The 14,574-nt window shown below is 39.6% G+C and overlaps 2 protein-coding genes and 1 long non-coding RNA gene across 4 annotated transcripts in view; all 3 read right to left on the bottom strand.

Annotated features, from left to right (window-relative positions):
* Nca (neurocalcin homolog) overlaps positions 1-14,574 on the bottom strand; it is a 238,737-nt gene that overhangs the window by 102,173 nt on the left and 121,990 nt on the right. The window lies entirely within an intron of this gene.
* Positions 1-14,574, bottom strand: part of LOC110828465 (neuronal calcium sensor 2) — a 231,238-nt gene that overhangs the window by 94,670 nt on the left and 121,994 nt on the right. The window lies entirely within an intron of this gene.
* On the bottom strand, positions 1,473-7,960 carry LOC147874051 (uncharacterized). Its single transcript, XR_015534738.1, has 2 exons — positions 4,430-7,960; positions 1,473-2,080 (listed from the first exon to the last, which is right to left on the bottom strand). It is a non-coding gene; the product is annotated as an uncharacterized LOC147874051 (long non-coding RNA).

The raw sequence follows: 14,574 nt of genomic DNA on the forward strand, positions 1-14,574 counted from the left end.
AATAATGAAAGACAGAGGTTGCAGCACGCCAGGGAAGTTAAAACGGGCTGTAATGAATGTAACTGGCTCAGGACTGTGTCCAATGGCTGACTTCAGTATCACAGGTCATCACCTCAACCAAAGTGAATGGTTATGCGGACATAAATAGAACTATTCATTCAAGAGAACGCGATGCTATTCGACGTCACCATCCCGCTCACAGTCAAAGACTACCATCACAGGCTATTATAATCACTGGAGTATGTTTGTGCTGTATTTAAAGACGTTGTCAGGAGGTCAGACTATAAAGTCTCGAACGATATCATAATTAATAAATGATAAATTTGAAAGGATGTGGAAATACTCGGTCATGGTCTAAATTACTGTAAAATTCCGGCATTTCCCTGGAAGAACTGAGGGAAACCAAGAACACACTCAACCAGTCTCCCGGCCGAAATTTCAACTCGAGACTAACCTTTTTCGGGATACAATACCAGGTGTGGCATTATCATTTGTTATATCCCTTTCTGGCTTGAAGCAATAAAGAATATGCACCCATTTTAGCAGTTTCAAGACTTAGTATTCGTACGCGAAGCAGATACCGCGGCTCTGGCTGGCACATTCCGCAATGGATGGTAGCATTTCATAACACAAACATTATGTCCTACTTCCCCTCTCAACTTACTGTGCATGGATTGAAAATTAAGAAAAGAATCACGGCCTGCGTATTATGAAATGGAAGGCAACAGGGTGGAACAAAATAAATTTTCATTAATGGTAAGAGTTTCGCAAATAATGCCATTACAAAGTGATAACACAAATGCAATTGCGAAGAAAAGCACAGAAAACTTGTAAAATGTATCTGTATTTTATTATTATTATTCATTTTGTATGTATTGTTTACATTTAACTGTTTTTAATTTAATTATTATATACTTAGGCATATTATTCAGCCCATTTTCTTGTTGATTATTAGCAATAAATGAGTTGAATTATTTGTACATTTATATAATTAGTTTATTTGTTTGTTTGTTGTTTTTTTGTATTTTAATGTTTCACTTTTATTCATATTATTTAGCTCATTTACTGTTAATTATTTTATAACAAATTAATGAACTGGTATATTATTATTATATTGTACATTTATATATTTAGTTTATTGTTTCATTTGTTTTTGTATTGTTACTTTTAGTGCTTGGCTGTTATTAGCCCCTTTTGGCTGTTGCCAAGCACTCTAATAAATGAATTGAATTATTATTATTCGCTAAACAATAACGATCCGACTCTTGCGAAGGTCGTTAAATTAATATAATTATAACATGTCATAATAAGATTACTGTGAAATAAGCATATGGACGTATTTGATAAGATAAATTGAACGCTCCGATAAACTGTAACCAAATAATTAAAGGCTACTGTATACAAACCGTTAAAAAGTTGACAGTGGAACCATGGTTCCGGAGAATTTGACGTAAATACGTCTATACGGAAAGGAAGTTTATATATTGGCTTTATTCTAAATATTTCCTTTATACATGCTTTACAATTGAGATAAATTTGTTTAAGATATTGCTTAATCAACTTGAATTAGTTATGCTTAAGATGGGTCTGTGGTAGCTGAATGTAATGTAAAGTAATGTAATATAATGAAGGTAACATAACATAACAATGCAGTTACACTTTTTCGTTTCACTTTTTGCCGAATGACACTGACCCTAAAATATAGACGTATTTAAGTCAAAAACAATCACACGGTCATTTCTACACATTTAGTTTTTCTACATAACAGTCAGCGTTTCAGTTAATTTGGACCAATGATCACACGTTTCTCAATTCCGGTTGGACTTTAAATCACAATTAAAACCACTTCTTTGCAACAGATACTCATTACAGGTGAAATTTAATCAATAATGATTCTTTGGTTACCCAGATACTCTGATCGGTCTGTAACGTAACTTGAATTCATGTTATAGCCGATGGTCGACCAGACTCGTCCGCCCTCATTTGAATCTTTCCACCCGTTCGTAAACTTGCTTCTAGCCATGTACCCGTTCTCACACTCTCTGACCACAAACACCAGATCAGCCTTCCTTGGTGCATCCTATCAAAGAAGCAACCATGTTAAACATACCATGGAAATGTCACTATTCAAAAGACAATGAAAACCGGCTTCATGCAAATAAGTGAAAGCTGACATTGTTAACAGTCGATATTTCGATGCTGTTAACACCGCCTCTGAGGTAGAGGCAATTTCCTTCATATTTAACTTTCATCTGTAATACATCATATATAAATATAACGTAGTTGTAATTATACAGAGTGTCGCCCTCGGTGGACTAGTGGTTAGCGTGCTCGCCACTGGACCCAAGGTTCGCGGGTTCAAACTCGGCCGAGGTCGATGGATTTTAAAGGGTGATAAAAATCCGGATAGGAAGTAGATTTACGAGCATAAACGAGATGTTTCGTAAGAAAATTTCTCACCCAAGTCTCCTGATTCACTGTTAGATGGCTCTGACAGTCAAATCAGGATTGAGTAGAAATTGTCACAGTCACTCAATACTCACAAGTGCACATTTCAAAGACAAAGAAAAACCTCCGAAAAGGAGGCGGCGAAAACTCGAAATTGGGTTGTAGAGCCAAGAAACAGCAGCAATTATACAGTGTGTTTCACTTAAAACGCAACCCTAACGAAAAAAAAATCTGTAGGCTTTACGAATGGAGAACGTATATTTCCGTCACAGGCCTGGCGTTAACAAAGTAAAACAAAATTAGAATAGCCAGTCACAGATCCAGATTCGAACCGGATACTTCTTGAATGCTAGGTAGACGAAATAATATTAAAATGGATGCGAGGAAGTTTACTGGATTGAACTGGTTCACCAATCGCCGAGTAAACAATGAAGTATTTGATCCCATATAAGGCAAGAAGTGACATAAAACGTACCGAGCATTTTGGCTCAACGCTAATTGTATTTAGAATAATGCTGTTAAACTCTCGGAGAAGCAAGCAATCAGTCGTAATTGGAAGCACAGGTCTTTGGCCTGCTTCGTACACAGTCGTCCTTACAGCGAAATAACTTCTGATACTAAGCAGATCACTTAAATAACATATAAACTACAACAGCAGAAAACATGTCCTAACTTGTATTACGAACACGTTTAATTTTATTAAGAATCAAACGAGGTATGACAATTAAATAACCGTACTGATTCTACAAGGAAACTTAATTACAATCAATACGGTTAAGTCGTATATTTATTCATGGACATCTTTATTTCTGGAAAAATTAAAAGTTTCAAGTGACCAAATCAGGCTCTGATTTCAAAGTGCTACTTAAAGTGATTAAAGGAGTGACGTATCATTACGATGCAATATACATTTCCGCGGCCAAAATGTTAGCCTTCTTCGACGAATATACAGGGCTAGTCTAAATGATGTTCCCGATTTGAAACACATCTTACTCACGTATAATGAAATTCAGATGCACAAAATTGGTACCGATGGAAAGTGAAACTCTCCAAGTTTATGTTGGTATACTTCGAGGCCGCGTAGTAACACTGTTCGCCGCCAGGGGCGATGTGAGAGGAAATGGCTGCCATTGAAGACAGGGGAGCCTTTGTGTCCTGGATTTCCACGTTCACTGGTCTGTTATTAGTGTGCAACGGCATTTCCGAACAAAGTTTGCGGCAGATCCACTCAGTGGGCATACAATTCGTAAGTGATATTCCGAATTTAAGAAAAGGGGCTGCATCTGTAAGAGAAAGTCAACCGGCCGCCCGTCAGTAAGCGAGGAAACAGTGGAGCGGGTCCGTGCAAGTTCACACGACTAGAGGCTGGATGTGTGCCGAGTTACCAAGGGGGCTCACATTGAACACCTGTGGTGTACTGAAACAAAACTTGGAGAGTTTCTCTTTCCATCGGTACCAATTTTGTGCATCTGAATTTCATTAAACGTGAGTAGCTTGTCTTTCAAATTGGGAACATCATTTAGACTAGCCCTGTACATCCACAAATACTGAAGATAACATGGTTCTATTCGATAGTACTTTCTTGGCTAAGTTGGTAATGGAAAAACGTTTGATGAAGGAGCATCTTACTGGTGTCGGAAATTCGAGACTTAATTTGATTTGTTTCTGGGTCATACCGTAGCAACCAAGTCTCATCACTAATCACTAATTCTTCCAAAGGTGTTTTTGTTTCCAACAATCTTGCTGAGAATTCTAAGTAAATATTTTTTGTGCTTTTCTTAAACAAAAAAACATTTCTTGCAACTATAAAACAAATTAAATTCCAGCGATTGTTGATACACAAGAGCCTCATCGTTTTCACGTGATCAAAGACACATCATTTGAAATTTGTTGCACAAATACACCGGTTACGTAACTGTCAGACCTCGCAAGTTGATTTTTATTAGAGAGGCTCGTTGCCAAGTCCGAACGGTTTCATTACCTTTAATTTCCAGGCATTCATGAACCAGACCATGACTTCAGCGATACAAGTATGGGTGGGGCGAGCAAATTAGGTCGTCCGCCTTCGTGGGGTGTCAACAACTTTCAGCTAATTCCTTGGTGATGCAAATGACGTGGACTACAAACACAACCCTATCTAATGTAAGACAATAAAAGCATGTGATGTAAACTTAATAACAGACTGACCTATATACGTCAGATTGCAATTTCTTCTCTTTCATGACACATAACAGGCTTCCCATCTTATTTAAAAAGTAGGCCTACACGGATGATATGAAAATTAGGAAGGGGACAGGAATTTTACAGGAATGAGAGCACTGGACTTCATTTAACGCGGATAACAATGACAATAAAGAGAAAATAGCTGTCTTCTGGGTTCTTACGCCGTATAGTCTGGTAGAAGTTTATCGACGTTTCAGAGGTCCTTGCTACCTCTATCATCAGGGTGATCGCCCTGATGATGGAGGCACCTCTGAAACGTCAGTAAACTTCAACCAGACCAACAACGTGCTGCAGTGAGAACCTGCAATATCATCCAGTTACGTTGAACATAATTTCACAGACACAATTTTATAACACACTCAATTACTACCTTCAGGAGATCGAGTGCATGAGAAGCTAGCAGTTGTTCAGCTAATCAAAAATACTGCCTTTTATGCGATCAAAACATTAATTATAGCGCTCAAAAGTGTCAATACTTGACCCTATTATCTAAGAAACGCGCATGGCATCACATTACAAATCACTGCCTAGTCAATCAGTACTCTAATTGCTTTTGAACTTTACTATAACTATCAAGTATCAAGACAAAAGGGACAATAATAACATACACAATATCATCATTATCCTTAACTGTCTGTTGGCAAACCTGCATGTCAAGATTCTTGTGCGTTCGTCTCTAGGCCTACAGCCGTAATATCTGAACCAGTGGAACTTCTGAAGAAATTTCCTCTGTTACAAAACCCGAATATATTAATGTCTGTCAACGTTTGGCACATGGATGAGCCAATTCACATCCCCACAATGGACTTCACTAAAATCTTAATATTATCACCTACGGTGCTTGGATATCTGATTAAAAAGTAAAGCCGTCCCGTACACGCCACGAAGGTCGTTTGGGGGGAGTGGAGGTCTAGCTCCTACTATTTCTTGACCTCGGCACTAGATGAGGGTGAGTGGTCAACATCACGCCCCGGCCGGCTTTACCCCCGGAAAAGGACCCCGGTACACACTGAATAGGAGGCTGGGTGGGCCCCAGAGCCGGTCTGGAAGCAGAGGCTAGAGGAAAAATCCTCTGGCCACGTCGGGGATCGAACCCCAGACGTTAGCTAGTCACTATACTGACTGAGCTATCCCGGCTCCTCGTGGATATCCGATACAAGCCTAAACACATCAGCAGTAACAACAAAGCATTATAGATTTCCCCGCAATCAAAACGATCTTCATACTATATTTACGTGGTCTTCATTCCGTTCCCACTTTATATAGATAGTGAAATGCAATAACAAAGAACCGATAACAACAATGAGGATGACAGCGATTATGAGTACCATGATAAATGATAGTATTATAAACGTAAACATTACCCTAAAACCATTAAATCTACGTTGCATGGCCATTTATTTAATCACATAATTCATTACGGTATTACGAAAGCTGCAATAAAGCAGGAAATAAATTTAAAGACATATTTCAAAGCAGTGAGAAATTCAGTAGTCAATCACTGTTAATTCACCTGCAGAATCTTGCTACGCGGAAGTCATGTTAACTACCGCCATTATCTTGATGCCAACTCAATCAAGTAAATGAAAAGCGATGTCTGTCAGGAGTGAGGAACACAGGTATCTTCGTTACTTCCGTTACTTAATTGGGACCGGTATCCAAGTAACGGATCGTTTCTGTAAACTTCTACCTCACTGGAAATTCTATCCGCTTCAATAAAACCCTGCCAATAAACAAAGCAAATTTAATACAACGAATTAATACAGAAAAGGTACGATTTTAGCAATAAATATTTTGTTATCGTGAATGTTTGCCATCAACGTTTGGGGGGGGGGCATTGACCACATCATAAACCACAGGCAAAAAACGCATTTTAAAAAGTAATGTGAGCATCAGTAGCTAATCTGTTACCCACCAGTTGTCGCCTTCTTCTCGTTCATTCTAATTATTTAGGTCACAAATAGTAAACATGTAACATAATAAAATAAGATACGTCGATCTAACAGATAAGTATAAAGACACACAAACAAAAGGCAATCATACGAAGCCGTGACCATAACAAGAAAGAACACACAAAAAGTAACATGCCAGTTATAAAACGTAACATCTCACATACTTACCAAAATACATCCGAAATCATCACGCCCGATGTGCAGACATATGGCAATTGCATTTTGCAACTTAACTGTAACAAAGCTCTAGTGGCTCAACATTCACAACTTCAGCTTTAAAAAGGTGGATACCTATGAAATGACAATAATTTGGTCGTACATACAAAACACTGATGATGAAGACAGTAAGCACCTTTGAAACGTTGGTGAACATTACCAGAGTACATGACGCAAAATCCCAAAACAGTCATCGCCATACGCGCCGCCATGAAAACCTAAATCCTAACGAAAATACTTCTTCGACCATGTTCACTCACTTGATCAACATTTATGGAACCTAAATGTTTATGATCTGAAGCTTTCACGGCCCGAGAAAAATTAATTAAATCTGAAGATTAGCGTGCTCCCGGCAGCCAGCCACCGTAACCCACTTTCAGCTAGATAAATCCAGTCCAAAGCCTCACACCATATTTCAGTCCCATTTTAATAATATAAACCTATCTACGCCTAGATTTATCAAGCATTCTCACCCATTTTACTCTTCCAGCTAACTGTATGCATGTGTTCAATGTGCGACGTCTCCTATTTCCGTAGCGCACACATTCATTGAACACCTTGGAATCAACAAAAAACGTGAAGTTTAAACTTTCAGATTTATCGGAGTAAGCTATAAAATTCCAACCATAACCATCCTCGGTAAGCTCTATTGGTTCGTGCCGCTTGAAGGATTATGTGGGAGAAAAATCTAGACTCTACAATTAAACGTTACGACCTGAATTACATCGATTTGTTCTACTTAAACTAGTGAATTACGCAAATGCCCAGGAAAACAGAAACACAACCACAGGCATTGGATAAACGCTATCAAAAAAGTTCTATGTCGGCCACGTGAAAAAAGTGATAGTGGAACCACGGTTCCGGAGAATTTGGCGTAAATACGTCTATACGGAAAGGAAGTTTATATATTGGCTTTATTCTAAATATTTCCTTTATACCCGCTTTACAATTGAGTAAAGTTTGATTAAGACTTTGCTTATTTAACTTGAATTAGTTACGCTTAAGATGGGTCTGTGGTAGATGAATGTAATGTAATGTAATGAAATGAAATGAAATGTAAGGTAAGGTAAGGTAAGGTAAGGTAAGGTGAGGTAAGGTGAGGTAAGGTGAGGTAAGGTGAGGTAAGGTGAGGTAAGGTGAGGTAAGGTGAGGTAAGGTGAGGTAAGGTGAGGTAAGGTGAGGTAAGGTGAGGTAAGGTGAGGTAAGGTGAGGTAAGGTGAGGTAAGGTGAGGTAAGGTGAGGTAAGGTGAGGTAAGGTGAGGTAAGGTGAGGTAAGGTGAGGTAAGGTGAGGTAAGGTGAGGTAAGGTGAGGTAAGGTGAGGTAAGGTGAGGTAAGGTGAGGTAAGGTGAGGTAAGGTGAGGTAAGGTGAGGTAAGGTGAGGTAAGGTGAGGTAAGGTGAGGTAAGGTGAGGTAAGGTGAGGTAAGGTGAGGTAAGGTGAGGTAAGGTGAGGTAAGGTGAGGTAAGGTGAGGTAAGGTGAGGTAAGGTGAGGTAAGGTGAGGTAAGGTGAGGTAAGGTGAGGTAAGGTGAGGTAAGGTGAGGTAAGGTGAGGTAAGGTGAGGTAAGGTGAGGTAAGGTGAGGTAAGGTGAGGTAAGGTGAGGTAAGGTGAGGTAAGGTGAGGTAAGGTGAGGTAAGGTGAGGTAAGGTGAGGTAAGGTGAGGTAAGGTGAGGTAAGGTGAGGTAAGGTGAGGTAAGGTGAGGTAAGGTAGGTAAGGTAAGGTAAGGTAAGGTAAGGTAAGGTAAGGTAAGGTAAGGTAAGGTAAGGTAAGGTAAGGTAAGGTAAGGTAAGGTAAGGTAAGGTAAGGTAAGGTAAGGTAAGGTAAGGTAAGGTAAGGTAAGGTAAGGTAAGGTAAGGTAAGGTAAGGTAAGGTAAGGTAAGGTAAGGTAAGGTAAGGTAAGGTAAGGTAAGGTAAGGTAAGGTAAGGTAAGGTAAGGTAAGGTAAGGTAAGGTAAGGTAAGGTAAGGTAAGGTAAGGTAAGGTAAGGTAAGGTAAGGTAAGGTAAGGTAAGGTAAGGTAAGGTAAGGTGAGGTAAGGTGAGGTAAGGTGAGGTAAGGTGAGGTAAGGTGAGGTAAGGTGAGGTAAGGTGAGGTAAGGTGAGGTAAGGTGAGGTAAGGTGAGGTAAGGTGAGGTAAGGTGAGGTAAGGTGAGGTAAGGTGAGGTAAGGTGAGGTAAGGTGAGGTAAGGTGAGGTAAGGTGAGGTAAGGTGAGGTAAGGTGAGGTAAGGTGAGGTAAGGTGAGGTAAGGTGAGGTAAGGTGAGGTAAGGTGAGGTAAGGTGAGGTAAGGTGAGGTAAGGTGAGGTAAGGTGAGGTAAGGTGAGGTAAGGTGAGGTAAGGTGAGGTAAGGTGAGGTAAGGTGAGGTAAGGTGAGGTAAGGTGAGGTAAGGTGAGGTAAGGTGAGGTAAGGTGAGGTAAGGTGAGGTAAGGTGAGGTAAGGTGAGGTAAGGTGAGGTAAGGTGAGGTAAGGTGAGGTAAGGTGAGGTAAGGTGAGGTAAGGTGAGGTAAGGTGAGGTAAGGTGAGGTAAGGTGAGGTAAGGTGAGGTAAGGTGAGGTAAGGTGAGGTAAGGTGAGGTAAGGTGAGGTAAGGTGAGGTAAGGTGAGGTAAGGTGAGGTAAGGTGAGGTAAGGTGAGGTAAGGTGAGGTGAGGTGAGGTGAGGTGAGGTGAGGTGAGGTGAGGTGAGGTGAGGTGAGGTGAGGTGAGGTGAGGTGAGGTGAGGTGAGGTGAGGTGAGGTGAGGTGAGGTGAGGTGAGGTGAGGTAAGGTAAGGTAAGGTAAGGTAAGGTAAGGTAAGGTAAGGTAAGGTAAGGTAAGGTAAGGTAAGGTAAGGTAAGGTAAGGTAAGGTAAGGTAAGGTAAGGTAAGGTAAGGTAAGGTAAGGTAATGTAATGTAAGGTAATGGAATGTAATGAAATGTTTTATAGGTAACAACAATGTCGAGTAAACAATTGACGTTTCCAAGGTAACATAACAATGCAGTTACACTTTTTCGTTTCACTTTTTGCCGAATGACACTGACCCTAAAATATAGACGTATTTACGTCAAAAAAAACACAAAACAGAACGCTTTACAGCAGAAACTCAAAATAAACAGAGAGTTCAAGAAGATGCATTGAGTCCGTTGCTTAATTTGCAACGAGCACACACATGACACCAAGCTCTAACATTTGCATGAGTAGTTCACCTACATTATTGCATTATTTCACAAAAATATTAGCAGTAAAAACAGTCTTATTATAATTTGACACGCACAGAATGCGTTCTCAGCAGGAAAGTGTTAATGTTGAAAATATAATCAACAGAATATAGAATACAGAGTGTACCATTTAAATATTACCCAACAATCGCGTAGAAAGGTAGGGATATTAAAAACAGAAGCAGGTGTTAATATATTCTCCCAACGCCCCCTCCTCCAACGTGACACTGGAACCAAGGTCAAACTTGTCGTGGCCCACGTCAACTGTTAAAAAGTTGTGTAGGTGACAGCACGGGTTACTCACGGGCAGAACTTGAGTTCATTCTGGAACAACCCTGGTCATCGAAATCGTCTGTTGCTAAGCAATGCGCACCCTGTCAAGGAAGTACAAAATAAGACAACTGTGTATCAACATTACGGGACACAGGAAGTGTTTGTGTCATCGCGAAGCGAAGGAAGTGGACATTGCTGCAAAGCTGCTGAGTAAAAATTAAATGGCCATATACTACTGTAGTTAAGGCTGACTTTTAAGTGAAACAATATATATGTACATTTATTGTATTGCGTTGAAGAAGCCTAAATAAGAACATCGAAAATCTAACGGTTTTCAGCAATCCTTGAATTCGTACAAAAATTTCCGAAATGAAATACTGCGTATTTGTGGTCCAATTTAAAATATTTGCAATAACTTACGTCTCGACAAGACAAAACACCAATTTATCCATTTGCATAATTCTCTGCCCCCCCCCCCCCCCCACTTCACAACACAGAATGATCAAACGCCATCATATTGCTAGATACAAAATCGCCTATGTGTTCCGATTTAACGGGACATGTTGCTAATCTTTCGAAATCAGATCTCAAAACATACATTCTGTAAGTTTATATTCTGTAAACAGAAAAAAACAATATCCTTTACGACAGAAGTAAATTAAAAATACGATAAAAGCATTTTTAAGCCTTGACGTCATTAAATAATGTACGAACAAAATGGAAGACAAAAATTAAATTGAACTAAGCATGACAATTTTATATCGTGATGATCAATTTCATATACATAACCTCCTTAATTCCATTTGGAATATGGAATAATTGCCTCAGCAGTGGAAGGAGTCTATTACTGTACAAATTTATAGGAAAGGCGATAAAAGTGACTATAGTAATATAAAGGCATATCACTATTATCAACTTCATACAAAACTGTATTCAACATCTTTCTCATAAGGTCAAATCCATACGTAGACGTATCAAGATCTTTAATGTGGGTTTCGACGTAATAGGTCAATTAATAATCAGATTTTTTGTATTCGTCACATACTAGAAAAAACAGTTACGGGGGAAGTATTCTACAATATTCTCATTAAAACTAGTTAGGCTTGTTAAAATGTGTTTAAACTAAAGCTATAGTAACGTCCATATAGGTAAATATTTTTCTGACACGTTCTCTATTCAAAATGTTATTAAAAGAGGAGATACTTTATTACCAAAGCTTTTAAACTTTGCTTTATAATACGCCAATAGGAAGGGAGTGAATCTGAATGGGACACGCCAGCTTCTGGTTTGTGCTGATGATGTCAATCTACTGGGGGAATAACGTAAATACCACAAAGAAAACACAGAAGCTCTAATTGACGTTAATAAGGTTGGTCTGGAAGTAAACACAGGAAAACGAAGTGTACGTTGACGTCTCGTTACCTGAATTCAGGGAAAAATCGTAACATAAAGACAGCTAATGAATCCTTTGAAAATGTGGCAAAGTTCAGATATTTGTTAGCGACAGTAACAAATCAAAATCTTATTCATAAGTAAATTAAGTGTAGATTAAATTCGTGTAATGCTTGCGACCACTCAGTTCAGAACCTTTTGTCTTTTCGTCCGCTGTCTAAAAACGTAAAGATTAAAATATACAACACTATAATTTTGCGTGTAGGTTTTCATGGGTGTGAAACTTTGTTGCTGGCACTAAGGGAGGAACTGAGGGTGTTTGAGAGCAGGGTGCCGAGCAGAATATTTGGACCTGAGAGGGATGAATTTGTGGAAAGCTGCAGAAAGTTTCATAATTAGGAGCTTCATAAGTTGTACTTATCGCCAAATATAATTAGCCTGATCAAGTCAAGGAGGATGAGATGGGCAGGGCATGTAGACCGCATGGGAGAGAAGAGGAATGCAAATAGGGTTTCGGTGGGGAAACCAGAAGGCAAGAGACCACTAGGAAGACCTTGTCTTTGGTGGAAGTACAATGTATCTAAAAGAAACAGGATGGGGTGGTTGGCCTGGATTAATCTGCATCAGGACAGGGACCAGTGGCGGTCTCCTGTGAACACGGTAATGATCCTTCGGGTTCCATAAAATTTTGTGAATTTCTGCAGTAGCTGAGCGACTGTTGGCTTCTCAGGAATGACTCAGGTTCATGAAGTAAGTAAGTAAGATGATGAATTTCATTAATATTGCAGCAAATGTTTATTGAAGTAGGCTAAAATACATCCGTTTTCAATATTCGTCCACGTATGCTAAATAAGTCCGTCTACGCAAATTTATTCGCAAGGATTTAAATAATCTCGACAACTGTTTGTGCTCGTGTGTAAAGTCGTACTTAAAACTGTCAGAACTACTAAATAAGAACTTCTACTGGTCAACAGTTTTTCATATAATTCTCCAACATCAAATTTAAATAAAACTTATTTTTGTATTCTCAGGACTGTTTCACGGTAGAAGATAAACACGACCTACGTCACATAAGCTGAGCTTAAAAACGCCTTGCTTAATCCCACGATTAAAAGCGTAACTAAGAACATAACTGCATATTTTAAGGTCATCACTCCCCCCCCCCCCCCCAATAACTGCTAGGCGAGAAGTCAACAGTACATCGTTGTACAATTGAAACATGAAATTTGGTCAATCAGACGCTAAAAAACCGAACAGCAATATTGACCATAGATAAGAAAGAGAAACGACAAACACTTAAAATGTAGACTACATGGTTGATGCTCTGTAAATTAAACTAGAATTTTTTTTAGCATCAATCCCCAAGCGACGTTTACAGCCCAGAGCACGTTAAATATATCGCATATGCTAAACATATATCAGACAAGCAACATTATTTCAAAACAACAGGCTCTACTATATAAATAATATGAATCATGCTAAGAGGTCGCAATAATGGCTACTTATGAATACATCGAAATGAGTTAATAAAATAACGTACTTTTCGAATTGGTCCTGGGAAATGAGGTCACAAGGGCTAGCAATCGTGGGCCATAACACCGGTTCCATGTCACAATAATCCACTGTCTTAAACCACGTACTTAGCGCACTTAAAATTCCACACATACCGGAATGGCGACCGCTGCACATTAACACTGTTCCGCAGAATCTCAATTCCGCGTACAACTTACAGACACATATTGCATTATAATATATAAACTACGGGGTAAGTAGGTTAACGGCAGTACTTCAATCTACCCACAGTAACAAGTCAACTACTTCCGCTAACAAGGCAACCTCTGAAATATAAACCCGGGAAGGGTTCACATTTAAGCACTAACCAGTCATTATGTGTGCTTCTCTGGGCATTATAGTGTTCAATATGTGCTTAATGAGGGAGCAACATTACAGGCTACAGCACCCACTTAAAAGCTATACAGAAACTCCTATGACCAGTGTCTTAACTTTACACCACTTACGTGTTTATAACTTTTGCCCCCTTCTACAATTTTGGTTGAAGGTTTCTGTTTCATTTATCAGACACTCAAAACGAGTCATCAGACTTCTGTGCGATCTATAACATACTAAATCAGAGGAAGACTAGAACACGTAACCTTACCCCGATTTGTATTTGAACCTGCAAAGTAAGTCGTGAGTAGACCTAATATTTATAAGTTACCTATCGGTCGGTCTAAGTTGACTATGGTCTTGGACCAATCCACCACTCGGATAGCAAGAAACTCTTTATTAATGATTTGTAATTTAATACCGGTGTCGGAAACTCTGACCTTTTCCTGTTAACTGCTGACAACCAGTATAACGGGCCATGAAACGTTTGCCTAGGGTTTTCTGAAACATTTAGTTGCGTCTATACGAGGTGCGATCGGAAAGTTTCTAGACTGTGTCAATAGAGGGCGAACCGGATGTAGTACGAGCTTCTGCCGCTAGGAGGTGCGGCCTACATTCATAGTGAATCAGTGTGCCACCCGGCATCATCGAATTAGCATTTGTTTCTTAGTTACGGGCGTTTTGGTAGTGCATTACACCGACCCTCCTGCGATTTCGGAATGGCGGATTTTCATGAACAAAGAGTGTGCATCAAATTTTACCAATGACTCGCCAAAACGGCTACTGAAACCTATGAAATGCTAAAGCAAGCATTTGGGGAGTCCGCAATGGGTCGTGCACAAACTTTTGTGTGGCATTCACGTTTTAAAAATGGCCGAACCTCTGTCGATGATGCCGAGCGTTCTGGACGACCATCTTCGAGCACAACGCCCGAAAATGTTACGAAGATTCGGCAGGTCATTCACGAAGATCGGCGTCGTACCATCAACGAC

Source organism: Zootermopsis nevadensis, unplaced genomic scaffold (genome assembly GCF_977971745.1).
Source record: "Zootermopsis nevadensis isolate Lab colony 2312 unplaced genomic scaffold, Znev_1.0 Znev_ptg000011l, whole genome shotgun sequence".
Lineage (NCBI taxonomy): Eukaryota > Metazoa > Arthropoda > Insecta > Blattodea > Termopsidae > Zootermopsis > Zootermopsis nevadensis.